We start from the raw sequence: 21,685 nt of genomic DNA, 5'->3' as shown, positions 1-21,685 counted from the left end.
AGAAAAAAAAACTTCATTATCCATAGTAGCATATTCTTCATCACTCTTCATCATCATTCATTATCATCTGCAAAAAATCACATCATTACTCATTATACAACTATTCCTTATTTCTATCATATTTCATCACTAAAACTAAGATGTGTAGTTCTGTCTGACAGCCTGCATCAATCGCCTTGTATTCTGAAAATAAATTAGTTAAGACTGCTATTCTACGATGTGTATAGTATATTCTTGTTAATGCTTGTTAATCCTGATCCATTTACTCTTCCTCACGAGGTTTGCTTCTTCTTTCGATCATTCCGAAGGTGAAATTCCCATTTCTGGATGAACAGAGATTAATGTCTTGCATTTAAATCATATAATCATTAAATAATGACTGGTTTATGGTAAAATAATTAAGCATACAGCATAACATGACAAAAAAGTAATATGTGAAGAAACATAGATAGTGTTCAGAGGCAAAAATGTACCCAGTGTATCACAATGTAGCAGTGAAGTAGTCACGATGTTGCGATATCATAAGGCAAAATGTCAAAGTCAACTGGTGTTTGCTCTATTTTTACTATTTCATAGTGCATACAAACAAAATATGAAAACAATCATATATACCTAAGAAACACAAAAAATGTGACGTTCATTGTGTTCAGCTTCTATGTTGTGTAGTTAATAGAGGCGAGAATTAAAAACTTTAATGGAGAGAAAATCTAATAATATTAATATGTCACTAGATAACATTGCATAATTATTCATAAGATACGTAAGTTTCTCTGGAAAAAATGTGCACAGTCTGATATGTAACGACAAGAAGAGCGACCTGCTAACCTTACCTTGCCGGGCACTGGCCAAGAAAAAATACGATAATCATCAGTAAGTGTTCATACAAATATGTGGAAAATGTATTACAGTGTGATAAATGATAAAGTATGTTCATTCAATCAAGGGTTTAACATTGGAGACATGGTGATTGCCTTTACTTTTTCTGGTTCTCAGAGTTTCGACGTGTACAACATTGGGGTGAGGAATGCTGCGAATCCGATATGGACCTGCGTATAGAAGTTCAAATTTACTGCACCTACCTTTTCCTTTGTTGGATAAATAGTGTGTACGTACTAATATTTTCTGTCCAATGTGAAAGTCACGGCGTGTACAAACCTGTTTTTGCTGTCTTCTCCGGCGATCGCCGGCACGTTTGATGTTGTTCAGCGCAATGTCGATTATTTCGTGGTGTCGTACTCGACGAGATGTAGGAAAGTTTACTAATTCTGTAATTTTGTTAGGTGGTTCAACATTTTTCAATATAACTGACGGAGATAGCATAGTGGATTCATTTGGAATGGAATTAATTACATCTTGGAATGAGAATATGTGTGTGTCCAAATCAATATGTCTTTTGTGGCAGTATATTCTACACAGTTTACCAATTTCTTTCATTAATCGTTCACAAGGGTTCGAAGAAGCGTGGTACCTGGATATATAGATCGGAGAAATGTTTCTAGCTCGTAACATACGTGTCCATATAGCAGAACGAAATTGTGATCCATTGTCAGAAATTACTTTCAATACATGCCCTACATGAAATAGAAAATGCTTTACAAATGCTTTCGAAACGGTTTTAGCAGTAGCTTTGCGTAACGGAGTGAAGGTAACAAATTTTGTAGTGAGTTCAACAGCGAGTTCAACAGCGATGTAGCAAAAACCTCTATTAGTTCTCGGAATCGGACCAAAAATGTCTACAGCGGCAATGTGTCTTAATTTAACAGGTACAATGGGATATAATGGAGGAATATGTGAAGTTGTGTCTGACTTAGCTTTCTGGAAGATTTTACATGACGCTAAAACTCGTCGTATACGTTTCTCCATGTTGGCAAAATAACAGTTCTGTCTCAGTATAAGAAAACATTTTCTAGCTCCGTAATGTGCGTAACTTAAATGAGTATACCAGATTAATTTGTTAACCAGCTCGTCAGGAATGCATAACAACCAGTTGTTGGTGTCAGGATGAGAGCGGCGAAACAGAATGTCATTGCGTACAGTGTAATGGTTTCTAATCGTAACATTATTCCTATCTTGCCAGAGGTGTTTAATTTCTTTCCACACGTTGTCTTTATTTTGCTCTTTTGTTACGTCCTGTAATGACGACGAAATAAAATTTTCAAATGCAACTTGTTGAATGTACATGACGCTGAAATTTGCTTTGCAGAAGTTGGTTGCGATGTCTTGCTGATTGTTGCCGAGAGAACGGGATAGTGCGTCTGCTACAACATTTTGTGTGCCGGGAATGTGAACTATTGTAAAATTAAATTCCTGTTCATAAAGTTTCCATCTACTTAATCTGTCGTGAGTGAATTTAGCTGAAAGTAAAAATTGTATCGCTCTGTGGTCTGTGTAGACGGTGGTGTGTCTTCCATAAAGAAAGTGCCTAAATCTCGTAAAAGCCCATACAACACATAACGTTTCCAGTTCTGTAACAGAATAATTTCGTTCAGCAGGTGACAGAATGCGACTTGCAAAAGAGATGTTTTTAATTACTGTAGAACCATCTTCTTCAACTTCCTGGAAAATATGTACGCCTAAAGCGGTGTTATAACTGTCGGTGGCAATGGAAAAATTTCTGGTAAGATCTGGGTGCGATAAAAGTGGTGCATTCAACAAAGCATGTTTCAGGTTCATAAATTCAGAATGTGCTTGCTTATCCCAGGACCTAATAGTGTTTATACCTGTCAATTGACATAATCGGGGGGTATCTAAAGCAGAGTAATGAATAAATTTACGAAAAAAGTTAATTAAGCCCAAAAAACTGCGTAGTTGTTTCTTCGTCGTAGGAACAGTAATGTCACGTAGAGCTTGAAGTTTTTCCGGGTCAGGCGCAATGCCTTCAGCTGAAATCACATCTCCAAGAAATTTTATAGAAGTTTTGCCAAAGGGCGATTTACTGAGATTAACTGTGAGTCCTTGTGCATGAAAAGTTTGCAACAGTCGTTCTAAAATCACATTGTGTTCAGACCAGTTAGTTTCTGCAATAAGAATGTCATCTACATACGTCGTGATTCTGTCTTTAAGTTCTGTCGGAAGTGTTGTATTCAAACCGCGAATAAAAGCTGCTGAGGAAATAGTTAAACCGAATGGTAATTTGCAAAACTGATAACAGTCACCAAAACAGAGAAATGCTGTGTACTTTCTGCAGTTCGGATGGAGCTGAATTTGCCAAAATCCCGATTTCAAATCTAATGTAGAATAAATAGCAGTTTCGTGAAATTTCTGTAGAAGTTCCTCTAATGTCTGTGGTCGATCTGTTTCATTAATAATTATGTCATTGATGTGGCGTGAATCAAGCACGAGGCGAAGTGAGCCATCTTTTTTCTTAACAATATGTAGCTGGTTTATGTACGGACTAACCGCCGGTTCAATAATTCCTTGGTCAAGCATATCTTGCAATTCCTTCTTAACTTGTTCTCTATGGATATATAGAATGGGATAATGCTTTGATTTAAATGTGTCGTGCTGTTTGACTTGAAATTCATACATAAAACCGGACATAGTACCAGGAACATTGTCAAAAACTGGAGCTTGCTGTAAAAGAATTTTGTGTAGTTGCATGCGTTCGTCGTCTGTATTTGCACTGCTTTGTTTAACTTTATCAGAAATCATCTGCATTACGTCGTAGTCAGCTTTGTCTGAAGTATTATAGTTATGTACGTACGTATCCGTGAACAATGTGGAATTACAGTGTATGCAACGTGATACGGAAATGACCTCTGTACAATTAATTGTTTGTTCTTCCGCAGATAAAGAGTGCTGAAATTCTAAAGCCAATTGTACATTTTCATCCTTTAGCATCAAATAGGAATTTTGAAAATCAATAACTGCGTCGTGTTGTACCAGAAAGTTCGTGCCTAAAATAACGTCTGTTGTCAATAAAGGAACAATCCAAAAATTTGAGTGAAATGTATGACCTGCAATACAAAATGATAAATGTGTCTGTAATTTAACGTCTACTCCTTTACTCGATACTGCCCCTTTCACTTTCGTTTTTCCTAATGGTAATGTAGGATAGTATTCTCTTTGTTACACTCATTGAAAGTTTCTTCATTTATTACTGACATAGATGATCCGGAATCGATTACTGCTGAAAATTTCGATGAACCAATTTTAATTTCGATGACAGGATGTGAAATGGTTTTCTGAACAACTGGTCGTTCCTGTAAAAGAGTGTCTCTGATATCGTCAAAAGTAATAACATTTTCGTGAACAACATTCTGCGTGTCTAAAGTAGTGCTGGTGTTACTGGAAGATGCGACCTGTACAGTATCTAGCCAGATTCTATCTGACGTGTTATTATTTTCTGGAGGATATTGTGGCATTTCGACTATTTGTACTGTTCTATTATTTCTTCCAGACGTCTTACGCTCTGGATGATACCTACTGTCGGGTTCATTCATGAGAATATGTTGCTGCTGATCGTTTTGCTCCTCGTAAGACCGACTGTTATTATACGTACGCTGATAATTGTGCTCATTGTTTTTATGTCTGTCGTGATAGTCATTCCTATACGGTGCATTGCGATAGGAATTGAAGTACTGTGTTTTCTGCACGTAGTTATTTCCTTGCTGGCGTGCGTTAGTATTTGTTGTAGGTGGGACTATACGTGCACGCGGCGAAACATTAAAGCTTGGTTGACCTTGTGTACTGCATTGTTGGTTAGGTATGCTAACCGGCTGGTTTTGTTGTTGTTGTTGTGAAAAACCTCTATTGTTACTAAAATATGGTTCCTGTTGCTGATAATTTTGACGATATTGATTAGTAAAACTGTGTCTGTTATTAAAGTTCTGGTGGTTGTCGTTCCTAAAGCGTCTATTAGCTTTGCTATTGAAATCGCGTGGTTGATCGTAATTACTGTAAGTTTGTTGGCCTTGGTTGTTATATGAAAAATTTTTGTTCACGAAGGAATAATCTGATTGCTGCAATTCTAAAAGCTGCAACAGATCCCTGAATGCCGAAATATTTTCTTTTTGCTGACCCGTTAAAAGTGACACTCTTAATGATCGTGGCAATTTAGAAATACATAATTGAATGAGTGCAGATTCACTATATGGTTCAGTTAAGTACTGGTTTTGTTGGACCATGTGCTCAAAAAATTGCGTGACACTGGGAAAATTCGAGTTCTCATAATTCGGTAAACTAATTAGTTGATCTTTAATTCCGTGCTGTGTCGTCTGCGACCAATACGCTGACAGAAAAGCATTCTGAAATTCTTCTACTGAATAACATTGTCTCGCGATCGGTCTCATACGAGTTGCCGGTTCGCCTTCCAAAAAACTACAAATAAATTCAAGTTGGTGCGTTACAGGCCAAGTCGGTGGAAAAGCAAAGCTAAATTGTTGTATCCAATCCAAGGGGTGAATCTGTGTTCTGTCATTTTCAAATACTTTAAATTTTCTCACTGATAGAAAATGTTTGTAATCGTAATTATCGTCTCTGTATGACGGAACAGATTCAGTATTGTAAGAGAATGTATTTCTCTGTGTCTGTTCGGAATCTAAGTCCCGTACTCTCTGTAGATTACCCAAATTATACGCGCTGCATGAGTCTGACAAATGTTCACAAAGTGGCGTCTGCTGTGATGTGTTAAACGCTGAAACATTTTTTATCTATGTTACCTCTTGCTGTAAACATGACAATTTTCTACGTAAGGTATTATTAGATGAATCGATCTCATTGATTGTCTGTTGTAGATTTTGAAATTCAGGTGTTTGATTAAATGAAACCGGTGAGGTATCATCTGATTTGCTGTCATTATTACTTTCAATAACGTCAATACAACTGGCCAGTTCATCATATTTTTCAGTCAGTATTTTTACCTGATCATCGTTCTTACTGTCAGAAGCATTAATCTGTTTTTGTAATTTACGTGTGGTTTCGTTCAATTTTTTAACGTCAGCTTTGACGACATCGGAATCCTGTGTTAGTTCTAATTGTTCGAATCTGTCTGTCACTGCCTGAATATCTGCTGTGTGTGTATCTGTTTTTGATTTAAGGTCAGAAATCTCATCACGTAATTCGGTGTTCAACTGTTCGATGGTATTAATTTTGTCCGATACTGTAGCAATATTGTTGTCTACATATGTTTTTGCCTTCGCAAACATTTTACGTTTGTCTTCTTGTCTCTGAGCAGTGATTGTTTCCATGACTTGACGTTTTACTTTATTTTGATCCTGTATAAATTTGCGGAAACGCGTATCACTGTTTTGTATGTGTTGATTAAAACGTTCGTCAATCTGAGTGTTCTGTTGGTAGAATTTCGCGTCTATCTTTGCATCCATTGTGCACGAAAGTTCTGCTGTCATTAGTTTAAACTCGTCGTGTAATTGTGTAGCCTTTTCAGAGCATTGTTTACCGACTGCACTAATTTCGTCTCGAAGTGTTTCTGTTGTAGTTGTTTGCATATCCCTTAATTCTTGAGCAACAGATCTAATTTCTTCGCTACTTTTTCTAGCACAAGCCTCAATTTCTGCGCTTAAGTGTTCTTTAGTATCATGACACTACGCGGCAACGGCTGTAATCTGCTCGCTGTCTGGAATTGTTGTCTAATTTTTCATTAAGGCTGTCATGTTTTTCATTAAGCTGTTTGATCTATTCACTAAGCTGTCTGGAATTGTTGTCTAATTTTTCATTTAACTGTCTGGAATTGTTGTCTAATTTTTCATTAAGGTGTTTGTTCTGTTCACTAAGTTGTTTGTGATTGTTGTCTTGTCTTCCATTCTGTTGTTTGGAATTGCTGTCTAACGTTTCACTTAGTTGTTTGAATTTTTCATCAAATTGTTGTAGCAATAGTGCTATAATGTGACCCGAGCCAATATTACCCACTCTATTCTCTGTGCTGTTTAATGACGTGCCTGCAATTGTCACACTTTCTGTAACCATTTGGTTATTTTGTGATACTTGAAAATGGGTGCTAATCAGATGTGCATTGTTAGTCACTGCACCGGAATTAAATAAATCTGTTGTACATTAGAAAAATTTATGTGTTTGTCACGGGAATTTTGCAAACCGGTTGTGTTAAGCTGGGCAGCGCTCATTGCAACAGAATGCCCCGCGTCATCAATTGTCATCAAATTAACAGAGCACACAATTGAATTCGTCTGTTCATCACTAAGATCAAAATCAACATTAGTGGTCGGTATGCACTGATTGTCACTAAATGGAGGGTTGTCATCATTACATTGTGTGTCACAAGTACTATCGGTGAAGTTATTTAAATCGGTTATTTCACTCATTATACCTCGCGATGCACTATTAACAGTCTTTCGCGGCATTTTTACACTAGTCACAATTATTCACAATGAAACAAAGACAATACAAAATGCACCAAACAAATACAACAAAGAGCAACGAATTGCCGATGATCTGAGGAAAGAAAGTCACACAATTAGTAAAAGCGTTGCACCAAAAATGCTAATTATATTAAGTAAATAAGAGCAGATATCTGACTACTTTTCAGAAGATTCTCAACGAAATACAATCCTGCTCCGGATGTCGCCAAGTGTAACCTCCCCGGAGAAATTATTAAGAGGAAAATATTTGAATGGTAATGGGCATCGTGCTAAACGTAACCTCCCAGCAGAAATAAACGAAAAGTCTATGATAATGAAAACGAGGCAAATATTTTGTCCCCACAAAAATTATAGAAAAATAATGGCCCAAATGTAAACTCCCAACAGTAATAAAAGTCAATGATAACAAAAATGTGCAAAAATGTTAAGTCCCCACAAAATCAACACTAAAATTAACCTGATAAATTTTATTAGGGCAGCTGCGCTGACCTACGGCCCTGTGCAATAATTAATCTGATAAACTGAATCTGGGAGGAAAAGAATAGGAAATATTGTTTCAATTGGAATGATTCTTTTCTTAAAAACGATTGCTTTGAAAACAAAATTATTATTGGGGCATTTCTTGAAAAAATTAATTACAATTAACAGATGTTATTGGCTGAGCGCAATGCTGCTTCATTACCTTTGATAACAATATACCTCGTCCTGAATCGTGACCAGAGACCCATGTCGACGCCCGCCGACTGCTCACACACGACTACTAGCACTGACTGAGTGCAACAAGCAACTGAACTCTCGCGCGGTCAAGCACAGACTAGCAACGATAAATAACTCTCTGGTCAGAGATTCTGTCATGCCTCGCCATCGCTGGTACTGAATACATACGCGTTTCAACGTGCCACAGAGCGCTGGAGAAGACAGCAAAAACAGGTTTGTACATGCCGTGACTTTCACATTGGACAAAAAATATTAGTATGTACACACTGTTTATCCAACAAAGGAAAAGGTAGGTACAGTAAATTTGAACGTCTATACGCAGGTCCATATCGGATTCGCAGCATTCCTCACCCCAATGTTGTACACGTCGAAACTCTGAGAACCAGAAAAATGTAAAGGCAGTCACCATGTCTCCAATGTTAAACCCTTTATTGAATGAACATACTTTATCATTTATCACACTGTAATACATTTTCCAGATATTTATATGAACACTTACTGATGATTATCGTATTTTTTCTTGGCCAGTGCCCGGCAAGGTAAGGTTAGCAGGTCGCTCTTCTTGTAGTTACATATCAGACTGTGCACATTTTTTCCAGAGAAACTTACGTATCTTATGAATAATTATGCAATGTTATCTAGTGACATATTAATTTTATTAAATTTTCTCTCCATTAAAGTTTTTAATTCTCGCCTCTATTAACTACACAACATAGAAGCTGAACACAATGAACGTCACATTTTTTGTCTTTCTTAGGTATATACGATTGTTTTCATATTTTGTTTGTATGCACTATGAAATAGTTAAAATATAGCAAACACCAGTTGACTTTGACATTTTGTCTTATGATATCTCAACATTGTGACTACTTCACTGCAACATTGTGATACACTGGGCACATTTTTGCCTCTGAACACTATCTATGTTTTTTCACATATAACGTTTTTTGTCATGTTATGCTGTATGCTTAATTATTTTACCATAAAGCAGTCATTATTTAATGAGTATATGATTTAAATGCAAGACATTAATCTCTGTTCATCAATTTCAGAAGGAAATGATGTGTGAAAGAAATAAATTAAACAGAAATGGGAATTTCACCTTCGGAATGATCGAAAGAAGATGCAAACTTCGTGAGGAAGAGTAAATGGATCAGGATTAACAAGCATTAACAAGAATATACTATACACATCGTAGAATAGCAGTCTTAACTAATTTTTTCAGAATACAAGGCGATTGAGGCAGGCTGTCAGACAGAACTACACATCTTAGTTTTAGTGATGAAATATGGTAGAAATAAGGAATAGTTGTATAATGACTAATGAAGTGATTTTTTGCAGATGATAATGAATGATGATGAAGAATGATGAAGAATATGCTACTATGGATAATGAAGTTTTTTTTCTTTACAGGTGATGATAATAATGGAGTTATGACAATATAGATAATGAAGTGATGGATAATGAAGTTTTTTCTTTACAGATGAGGATATTGTTGAAGTTATGTATTTATGCTATGTAGTTATTTAAGTATTTGTTGCAGTTAGTTTTGACAGAAGGTATTATATTGCATAGTATAATGACTGAAGGTTTTGGAAAGGACAGATATGGAACACATTTCACTACCTGCTAATTCGAAGTTCACTACTTTTCAGCATAAAATGCATTTCTTCTTTCAGTTTAATAATCCATTTTGTATATTTTTGCAGGAGAAATTATTTATGAAATTAATGTGCTATAAGCAGTTGTTCGTTAAACCCATGTCATTTATGAATGTGATCACATATACTCTACTTGTTTCATAACCTTGCTACAGCTGACTCATGACGAATGACGTTACACATTTTCATTTACAGCAACAACCCAAAAGCAATTTTTTATTTTTTTCCCTGTAATTACCCAACGCAATGCATTGCTAACAAAAAAAAAATGTATTACCAGTCCCAAATAATGATACCAGTTTAAGAGAATTCTGAGTAGTACTGATCAGCTCTGAATAGTATGTCACTTGAATAATGAATACATAAATACCATGCGCATAATTTCAGTGAATGATATTTTTATTCTACTCTATAAATGCTATGCCAATGTTCTCTGTAAAATGTTTTCTGTAAAACTAATGACTTCTGATGATTTATAATTAGGCAATGAATTTCAATGTTTTCTATAAAACGAATGATTTCTGATGATTTGTAATTAGGGAATGAATGCCAATGTTCTCTGTAAAATGTTTTCTGTAAAACTAATGACTTCTAATGATTTGTAATTAGGCAATGAATTTCATTGTTCTCTATAAAACGAATGATTTCTGATGATTTGTAAATAGGGAATGTTCTCTGTAAAATGTTCTCTGTAAAACTAATGATTTCTGATGATTTGTAATTAGGCAATGAATTTCAATGTTCTCAGTAAAACGAATGACTTCTGATGATTTGTAATTAGGCAACGAATTTCAATGTTCTCTATAAAACGAATGACTTCTGTTGTTGTTGTGGTCTTCAGTCCTGAGACTGGTTTGATGCAGCTCTCCATGCTACTCTATCCTGTGCAAGCTTTTTCATCTCCCAGTACCTACTGCAACCTACATCCTTCTGAATCTGCTTAGTGTATTCATCTATGATGAAGTCATTCATGACTTCTATGATTTGTAATTAGGTAATGAGTGCCAATGTTCTCTGTAAAACAATTTATGATCATTTTTCTGTAATACTACATACATGGTACAGAAATGTTCAATAACTGGGCTATGAATGCCAATGTAATTCTGAATGAAAACTGGTATGTGACTTAATGTCCTTCACCTTCTGACCTAACTACCCTGAATTACTGCAATATCCATTGTCCTGTATATCCTCTTGATCATGGAGCAATATATTTGGTTTTGCACTAATTCTACGTTGGTGTGCCTTGCAAGAGTGTGGTGTTGACACAACATGCTGTCCACCACCGTGAGCGATGGAGACGTTATTATGGTCCCACTGTTTGGTGTACCTGATGTACTGCCAAATTGATAACATGGAAATATTACTACGACATTTTAGTGTCTTGGCTACACTGATAAACACTTCTGGGAAAAGAATTTCAGATTGTTTCACTTGGTGTTGTACTTCTGTGGAAAGATATGAACTTTCAGTGCAGCTGCGTGCAACCTAAAGTGCTACAACCATGATGCAAACCTTCCCTTTCCTATCCTAATTCTTGTAACATAGTGAAAATCATTTTTTTGCTAACATGATTTATATACATGGCCTATACATTTTTTCGATTTGCTGATATTTTCTGAACTACAGTGCGAGTGCATTTTTGTCATTTTCTAACATGATTACTACTCATTGTATGTACATTTTGATTTGCTGATATGTTCTGAACTGCAATGCATGTGCACTTATGTCACTTGTCAACATGATTTTTTGCCATTATGTTTATTTGTTGTGAAAATGCTAAAGCGTTTTTCAGTGCATGTGCACTTATGTCATTTGTTAATATGTTTTGTACTCATTGTATATACATTTTGTTATTGCCTAATATGTTTTGTACTCGGTGCATGTGCACCGTATTTACTTCATGTTTTACGTCTGTATGTTCTCTAATTGTAAAGTTAATTAATTATGAAAAAATTTGTTGCTCATGGCAAGTCCAAATGACTCACAATCGCTGCCAAATTTTGCCCCCCCAGTGGAGAGTTACGAAACGCGTATGTATTCAATACCAGCGATGGCGAGGCATGACAGAATCTCTGACCAGAGAGTTATTTATCGTTACTAGTCTGCGCTTGACCGTGCGAGAGTTCAGTTGCTTGTTGCACTCAGTCAGTGCTAGTAGTCGTGTGTGAGGAGTCGGCGGGCATCGACATGGGTCTCTGGTCACGATTCAGGACGAGGTATATTGTTATCAAAGGTAATGAAGCAGCATTGCGCTCAGCCAATAACATCTATTAATTGTAATTAATTTGTTCAAGAAATGCCCCAATAATAATTTTGTTTTAAAGCAATCGTTTTTAAGAAAAGAATCATTCCAATTGAAACAATATTTCCTATGCTTTTCCTCCCAGAATCAATTTATCAGATTAATTATTGCACAGGGCCGTAGGTCAGCGCAGCTGTCCTAATAAAATTTATCAGGTTAATTTTAGCGTTGATTTTGTGGGGACTTAACATTTTTGCACATTTTTATTATCATTGACTTTTATTACTGTGGGGAGTTTACATTTGGGCCATTATTTTTCTATGATATTTGTGGGGACCAAATATTTGGCTCGTTTTCATTATCATAGACTTTTCTTTTATTTCTGCTGGGAGGTTACGTTTAGCACGATGCCCATTACCATTTAAATATTTTCCTCTTTATAATTTCTCCGGGGAGGTTACAAAGTATCGAATAAAATCGGAGAAATCCTGGTTCGACGTAACATTACTTGTGTTTTCTGTCCACCTCCAAAAATGAGTGCACTATGAAGTTCGAAGGAAGACGATTAGCGGTTCCGTAAACCGAGTATTTACCGTATTCCATTTAAATTCGGTAAGGCATTCTTCGGGCAGAATGTGCACACAATCGATGAAAGACTGAAAGAACACAGAAGATACACTAAACTTAAGCAACATACAAATTCAGCAGCTGAATAACATTGGATGGGTGCAGGGGATTTAATGAAGTATGAAGAATCGGAAGTATTAAGACTAGAGATGACCAAAACTGTTCTTTTCAGAGATCGGATCAGAATTGGTCAATCACTGGAATGAACTACGTCTTTTTCATGACTCACCACTCACTCGTAAAATAAGCAAAAGGAAGGCACGTTGCCGTTTTAATCCAGGTCACTAAACCTGTATTTTTATCTCATTTGGTCTTATTTTGAAGGAAATTATAAAGAGGAGTAATAATTTTGTGTTATGCCCCTAGTACATTTGCAATATAAAAGTTTTAAATATCGTCTGTTGTAAAAATTACAAATGTTGCAATGAAATTCTAAATGTTGGAAAAATTTTATGAATGAAGACTGATTCTTGTTATATTTTGATACTTTTATTGGAAAAAATACAGTATGAGAATTATAACATAACTGTAATTAAAGTGTATCTGCAGTCGTCATTTACAGTCAGTATTACCAAATATGTACCCAAAAACGAAAAATTAGTTATCATTGACATTCATAAATAAAATCCGATCCATTTCAGTCGATGGGAGTCTGTTTCTGTGTCCTGTTTTTGAAAATATTCGTCCATAGGGCACTGATGTTGCTGCGATGCATAACGTTTTTATAACCAATTGATGCAGCTTTGGCCACAGCAATTTCCTTGTGTCCCACCAGTTCAAGGGATCGCAGTTTCTAGGCAAATATCCCTCCGCTCTATATTTGCCCAAGTCGACAACTGCCGCACTTTCCAGGTCGTGAATTCCTTGAAGCTGACCAATAGTTTATCAAACTCCTCCCGAGCTGAAGAAGTCTCATGCATTATGGTGGTAACTGGTTGAGAAATGAGCTGTGTTTTTTCTTTTGATCAACCAACGCTTTCATTTCTGAAATAGCCTTTATACATCAATATTGAATTGTTTTCCCTGCTGAAAATCCTTGCCTTTTGAATCAGAGGTCCCGTAACGTTGCATAACCAATCAATTCGTTCCTGGAGATATCCCCGAACCACTCTGATAACCCTTTAAGGAAATTATAAATCAGTGACTCTATTTCTTGACGACATTCTTTAGTTTTGTCTTGAAAAGATTCCAGCTGCCGTTCCATTAATCTTGGCAAGAGTTTCATTTTTGAAAGTGAGACTATTTTCTCTGAGTACACCTCTTTCGTTAACTCATCGAAAACTTTCAAACTCTATGAAACCTGTTACATTACCTCCAAGTCTGCATCTTTTAAGTTTGAGGCGATCGACTTTCCACCTAAAATAGCGATACAAGAAGTTATGGGATCTTTATTTAAAGCAAACCCTTGCAACATTTCACAGGTAGAATTCCATTTGGATGTGAAGTCTTATTTCAGTTTCAGTCGGTCATTTTTTAAATTTTCCTCCATTTCAGCAAGTTTCTTTAAAGCAAAGGGTCTCTCCTTAAGAGAATGTATTCTTTTGACCTCGTCAACGGCTTTCTGTATGGGCTTCTGAAATGCGTGTTGCACAGTGAGGTTCAAAGATTGTGTAAAGCATGAGATATGTGGAAGTTTGAGAAGTATGGTACTTAATTTCGTATTGGATGCATTTTCCGTTATTATGGAGGTGATTTTAAAATCGATATTGTATTTGACAGTAATGGACATAGACCAGTTTGACCTATGTTCTGCAGTGCGTCTATCTTCAAATTGTGAACGCTGCAAAGGGTATGACTGTAGTTCACTCTTCTCATCTATGAAATGTGCTGTGAAAGCAGAGAAACTTACGTTATTTATACTCGTCACGCATCAGACATAAGGCAGACTGCCTTTGCATTGTCCAAATCATTTTCCATTTTATCGAATAACTCATCATACAAACTATGAATTAGAAGGTTTGTCAACGTTTTCCGACTTGGTAAATAAAATTTTAGGCAAATAGTAAATGGGAAGCAGATCAGAACTTGGTGCATAACCTGACGATATTGATGGGCTGGATACAACTTGAGACTCAGTTTGCCATGCTGAGAGGATACCTTCACCCGACATGGAAACAGACGTCCGAGAGGACGGTTCACGAGAAATGATTTCTCGATTTTCTGCATCGATTGATAGCGATCTTGATCAGCTTCCTGACCCGCATCGGTCAACAGGTATTGTAGGACACTTCGATTTTAGATGTCCATTCAGATCTGATAATGAACCAAAAGCCATGGTAGTTATCTGCTAACAGTAGCGGCATTTTTGTTTTTCTCCTTTTTATGGTAAAATGATACCGTACATCGCTCATAATTCTTCTCGTCGAAGGCAATGTGGTTGACATATTGTTGTGCAGCACTGAAAAGTACGCTGGAAAAATTAAAATTTTTACTGTTAACGTAGACATTTTAAATTGCAAAAGCTCAAAGTAAAAACAAATGTACATGCAGCACATTCTATAATCAGAAGTTATAGAGAAAGATGTAGACCCACAGTCGTGAAATTTGTATCATATACACTACTGGCCATTAAAATTGCTACACCAAGAAGAGATGCAGATGATAAACGGGTATTCATTGGACAAATATATTATACCAGAACTGACACGTGATTACATTTTCACGCAGTTGGGTGCATAGATCCTGATAAATCAGTACCCAGAACAACCACCTCTGGCCGTAATAACGGTCTTGATACGCCGGGGCATTGAGTCAAACAGAGCTTGGATGGTGTGTACAGGTACAGCTGCCCATGCAGCTTCTACACGTTACCACAGTTCATTAAGAGTAGTGACTGGCGTATTGTGACGAGCCAGTTGCTCGGCCACCGTTGACCAGACGTTTTCAATTGGTGAGAGGTTGGAGAATGTGCTGGTCATGGCAACAGTCGAACATTTTCTATATCCAGAAAGGCCCGTACAGGACCTGCAACACGCGGTCGTGCATTATCCTGCTAAAATGTATCGTTTCGCAGCGATCGAATGAAGGGTAGAGCCACGGGTCGTAACGCATCTGAAATGTAACGTCCACTATTCAGAGCGCCGTCAATGCGAACAAGAGGTGACCGGGACGTGTAACCAATGGCACCCCATACCATCACCCCGGGTGACAGGCCAGTATGGCGATCACGAATACACGCTTCCAATGTGCATTCATCGCGGCGTCGCCAAACACGGATGCGACCATCATAATGCTGTAAACAGAACCTGGATTCATCCGAGAAAATGAAGTTTTGCCATTCGTGCACCCAGGTTCGTCGTTGAATGCACCATCGCAAGCGCTCCTGTCTGTGATGCAGCGTCAAGGGTAACCGCAGCCATGGTCTCCGAGGTGATAGTCCATGCTGCTGCAAACGTCGTCGAACTGTTCGTGCAGATGGTTTTTGTCTTGCAAACGTCGACATCTGTTGACTAAGGGATCGAGACGTGGCTGCACGATCCGTTACAGCCATGCGGATGAGATGCCTGTCATCTCGACTGCTAGTGATACGTTTCGTATTACCCTCCTGAACCCACCGATTCCATATTCTGCCGACAGTCATTGGATCGCGACCAATGCGAGCAGCAATGTCGCGATACGATAAACCGCAATCGCGATAGGCTACAATCCGACCTTTATCGAATTCGGAAACGTGATGGTACGCATTTCTCTTCCTTACACGAGACATCACAACAACGTTTCACCAGGCAACGCCGGTCAACTGCTGTTTGTGTATGAGAAATCGGTTGAAAACTTTCCTCATGTCAGCATGTTGTAGGTGTCGCCACCGGCGCCAACCTTGTGTGAATGCTCTGAAAAGCTAATCATTTGCATATCACAGCATATTCTTCCTGTCGGTTAAATTTCGCCTCTGTAGCACGTCATATTTGTGGTGTAGCAGTTTTATTGGCCAGTAGTGTACGAAAAGGTCTGAATTAGTCAGTGATTAAGGAACTCGCGAAGACAAGTGTGACAATGCGCGAGGTCTTTACTGCAGAGAGATAAAAATTTTGAATAATGTGATATCCGAACTTGGGCTGCGTGTGAACAAGAAATGGCAGGATAATGGTGCGGTTGAAGGCTAAAAGAAAACAACAACAGTGCAAATGAACTCTAAAGCCTGTGCTTTAGGAGCTACTAACTTGTCTAGTCATGCAGCCACTAATTCTACCATTATCTCTGTATTCGTACTGTAGAACGCGACTGGCCATCACTTTCAACTCATTTCGACGATCTCTGCCGTATATTTCTGAATATCGACATCCATGTCTTTCTGCTAACGAACGTGGACACCTGCCTCAAACCAAACACGCTCTCCTGCTCCGTAAATAGAGATTCCATTGTCCTAAGACACCACAGAAGTAACAGGTAAGGAGGTGGAGTGCGTCGTACAAACGCTTTGACTTTTTACCGTCCGTGCTACTCGCATCAAATACTAATGAAGACAAACAAGACGAATATATGTTCGAAAATATCAAATCCCTTAACCAAATTTGCCTAATCTGCGTCTTCCACAGACCTCCGAATGTAGGAGGGATAGCCTGTTTCAGAACTGACCTTTTAAAATAATGCTAGTAGCACATAAATATTCGGCCCCGTCGCTATGACATTTACGTTTCTAGTTTCTTCTTTAAATGCAGCAATGTTTCAGCTTGCAGCTACCCGTAGTGCAGGCTATAGTCACACTCTCACACAAATATATTTGCCACGAAATCCACAAGAAAAGAAATTCATGCCTGGAATCAGCTCACAACAACACGTTATGACTTATTCTCTAAAATATCCAATGGATAAACTTTAACAGACACCATACAGAGACAGTAAGTATATCAGTGTGCCTGAACTTGCAACAGAGGTACTCGAGATAATTTGAGAGATGTTTTCCATTCCATTTCTGAGCTTGAAAGACAAGCTCCACGGATTTACTACCAATCTAACTCAATTACACAATAAATGTGCTCCCTCAAAGAACAGAAACCGGAAGGGGAAACCTGCACCTAGAGTAACGGAGAGCTATAACAGTTCATGAATTCGGAGACGTTGCGCATTCGACTTACAAACGACCTCCTACCCCTGAAAATAAAACAGATTACAAGCAAAAAGGAAACGGAGTCAATCAATCTGAGAGAAACTATAACTAAGGCATGTCAGTACATTAATCTAAAACATGAAGACCAGATGCTCTATGGAAAAGCACGTGTTACGCAGAGAAGCTGCAGGTGATCCCTTTGTCCCAGCCAAGGAACTAGATCAGTACTTGACTTTAGCGATAACAGCCATTGAACCGTAAACAAAACATAGACTTACTGATTATTGCAAGTAGCTAAATGATGGTAGTCATGAAAAATTCGGTCTTGGTGTGACAACGCCGTCTAAAATCCTTCAGATCAGCATATACTGTACAGGATGGCGTCGAGGTCCTAATGATCATGCTTATTGTTGACCCATTATTGCTCACGATAACTACTGTTCCCTAGACCTTGAAGCTCTTGCCTGGACACAACTCCAGAAACACTCATTCCCATCTGATCAGAATGCTAGAGATCCGATTATTAAGAAGAGTAGCTGGGTACGTTCTTGATTATATTATTACCCAGTGAGCAGAAGATATTTAGGAAGAACGACGAAGATCAACGATTTCAAGCGAGAGGCCATAACAGCCAAATGCCTAATGCATGCAGAGAGAAGAAGAAAAGATATCATGCCATTTCCACCTGGCGCCTCAGTTGGACCAGCGTTCGTGCTGGACGTGTAGACCGCGTGAGACGACGCTTCATCCAGTCCCAAACATGCTCAATGGGGGACAGATCCGGAGATCTTGCTGGCCAGGGTAGTTGACTTACACCTTCTAGAGCACGTTGGGTGGCACGGGATACATGCGGACGTGCATTGTCCTGTTGGAACAGCAAGTTCCCTTGCCGGTCTAGGAATGGTAGAACGATGGGTTCGATGACGGTTTGGATGTACCGTGCACTATTCAGTGTCCCCTCGACGATCACCAGTGGTGTACGGCCAGTGTAGGAGATCGCTCCCCACACCATGATGCCGGGTGTTGGCCCTGTGTGCCTCGGTCGTATGCAGTCCTGATTGTGGCGCTCACCTGCACGGCGCCAAACACGCATACGACCATCATTGGCACCAAGGCAGAAGCGACTCTCATCGCTGAAGACGACACGTCTCCATTCGTCCCTCCATTCACGCCTGTCGCGACACCACTGGAGGCGGGCTGCACGATGTTGGGGCGTGAGCGGAAGACGGCCTAACGGTGTGCGGGACCGTAGCCCAGCTTCATGGAGACGGTTGCGAATGGTCCTCGCCCATACCCCAGGAGCAACAGTGTCCCTAATTTGCTGGGAAGTGGCGGTGCGGTCCCCTACGGCACTGCGTAGGATCCTACGGTCTTGGCGTGCATCCGTGCGTCGCTGCGGTCCGGTCCCAGGTCGACGGGCACGTGCACCTTCCGCCGACCACTGGCGACAACATCGATGTACTGTGGAGACCTCACGCCCCACGTGTTGAGCAATTCGGCGGTACGTCCACCCGGCCTCCCGCATGCCCACTATACGCCCTCGCTCAAAGTCCGTCAACTGCACATACGGTTCACGTCCACGCTGTCGCGGCATGCTACCAGTGTTAAAGACTGCGATGGAGCTCCGTATGCCACGGCAAACTGGCTGACACTGACGGCGGCGGTGCACAAATGCTGCGCAGCTAGCGCCATTCGACGGCCAACACCGCGGTTCCTGGTGTGTCCGCTGTGCCGTGCGTGTGATCATTGCTCGTACAGCCCTCTCGCAGTGTCCGGAGCAAGTATGGTGGGTCTGACACGCCGGTGTCAGTGTGTTTTTTTTCCATTTCCAGGAGTGTACTTTGCATTCGGACCACAGCCAATTTAGTGTCTGATATTAGTAAGGCTCAAGCTGTTCTCACCGTACAGATACACTATCGTCATTCATTTGTCTTCGAATGCTGTTTTCACTGCGCAAAGCTCTGGAAAGTGAGACTGCGACTAAGGTCACTCTTACCTCGAGCATTCCAAGCATACTTAGTGAGATCCAGATTAGAAGACTGTGGTACTCACAGAAACTGCTAAATTGTGTACTGTTGAAGGAACTCGTAAATGAGGATATCCTTATGCAACCGAGCGTTGTCATCTTGTACGATGAACCCACCACGTACAGCACCCACGTACAAGCATTAAGGGTGACGTGTGAAATCGTAATTCTACACGGAAACGACATTTACGTCTGCGTGTCTACGATTGAACAGTTTGGTCTGTAACTGTTTTTAGTGGCTGTGAAAAAAAGGATGGAAGTTTAACTACGTTACGACCTTCTTCTGCTTTACCTATGTACACAATCTGCCAATAGATCTCCACCTCATTTCCTCTGATAAATTTCAACCTGTTAATGTGATGTTTAAAGCTTTCCCGGCGTACTGATTGTGCCATAAAAACACGGGAGAACTTCCGGATGTCAGTAAGGTTCTGCCACGATATTTCGGCGCAGAGTCTTCTGGCCATCTTCAGGTGAGTAGCACTATAGTAGCATTGGCGAGTACGCGATGAGATATGCTATTTCTACATCTACATCTACATCTACATTTATACTCCGCAAGCCACCCAACGGTGTGTGGCGGATGGCACTTTACGTGCCACTGTCATTACCTCCCTTTCCTGTTCCAGTCGCGTATGGTTCGCGGAAAGAACGACTCTCTGAAAGCCTCCGTGCGCGCTCTAATCTCTCTAATTTTACATTCGTGATCTCCTCTGGAGGTATAAGTAGGGGGAAGCAATATATTCGATACCACATCCAGAAACGCACCCTCTCGAAACCTGGCGAGCAAGCTACACCGCGATGCAGAGCGCCTCTCTTGCAGAGTCTGCCACTTGAGTTTATTAAACATCTCCGTAACGCTATCACGGTTACAAAATAACCCTGTGACGAAACGCGCCGCTTTTCTTTGGATCTTCTCTATCTCCTCCGTCAGACCGATCTGGTACGGATCCCACACTGATGAGCAATACTCAAGTATAGGTCGAACGAGTGTTTTGTAAGCCACCTCCTTTGTTGATGGACTACATTTTCTAAGCACTCTCCCAATGAATCTCAACCTGGTACCCGCCTTACCAACAATTAATTTTATATGATCAATCCACTTAAATCGTATTTAAAGCCATACTGAGGTGACACTGCGCATGCGCTGCTCAGCTTGCGCGTTCATAACAACTCCGTGCGCTGCGCCTCGCGCCCTCCACGGTGAAAGCTTGGCGTATCGATATCAGGTCGATTTTCATCTTTATGCAGATAACTACGTCGACTACGAAGTTTCTCTATAACAGGATTCCAAGCAGAGTTTAGCCGATAACCGATATCTCGATTGATGAGAGTCTCGTTGTCAGACAATCTTATTTCCACAGATTCATTGATAATCGAGCTCCAAAAGTTTCATGAATGGGCCAAAATCTTCGCGTCGTTGTAATTCATGGAGTGGTCTGTGGAAATACAATGTTCGACGATTGCGGAGTTGGTGGGTTGGAGAAGGCGAGTATGCCGCTGGTGTTCCACAATGCGTTCCTGCACAGTTCGTGTTGTTTGCCCTATATATGATCTGTCGCATTCACACGGAATCTTGCAAACACCTGATTTACGCAGGCTCGGGTCGTCTTTAACGGATCCCACAAGTGATGAAATTTTGGAAGGGGGCGAAAGATGACTCTCACATGATATTTTCTCAATATTCTGCCTATCTGTGAAGGAATATTCCCAATGAATGGTAGTTAAGCAGTCGACCTGAAGGCCTCTTCCTCTTCTTTGTTCCGTCGTTTGTAGGTCTGGATCACTCTGTTCAGTTGCCTAGTTGAAAAACTATTCTTCAGAAATACTTTTTGCAGGTGTCCCAGTTCCGCTTGAAGACTGTCGGCATCAGAGATGGTAAGGGCACAGTGGATCAAGGTTTTGTGCTGCATGGCGGTAACTAGCAGCTTGTAGATACAGGTCTGTATGAGTGGGCTTTCTGTACACCGAGTGACCAAGTGTGCCACCACTCTTACGTCACACTAAGACGTCTTAAAATGGCAAGCA

The sequence above is a fragment of the Schistocerca piceifrons genome, chromosome 2 (genome assembly GCF_021461385.2).
Source record: "Schistocerca piceifrons isolate TAMUIC-IGC-003096 chromosome 2, iqSchPice1.1, whole genome shotgun sequence".
Taxonomy (NCBI): Eukaryota; Metazoa; Arthropoda; class Insecta; order Orthoptera; family Acrididae; genus Schistocerca; species Schistocerca piceifrons.
Note: the sequence above shows the minus strand (reverse complement) of the source record.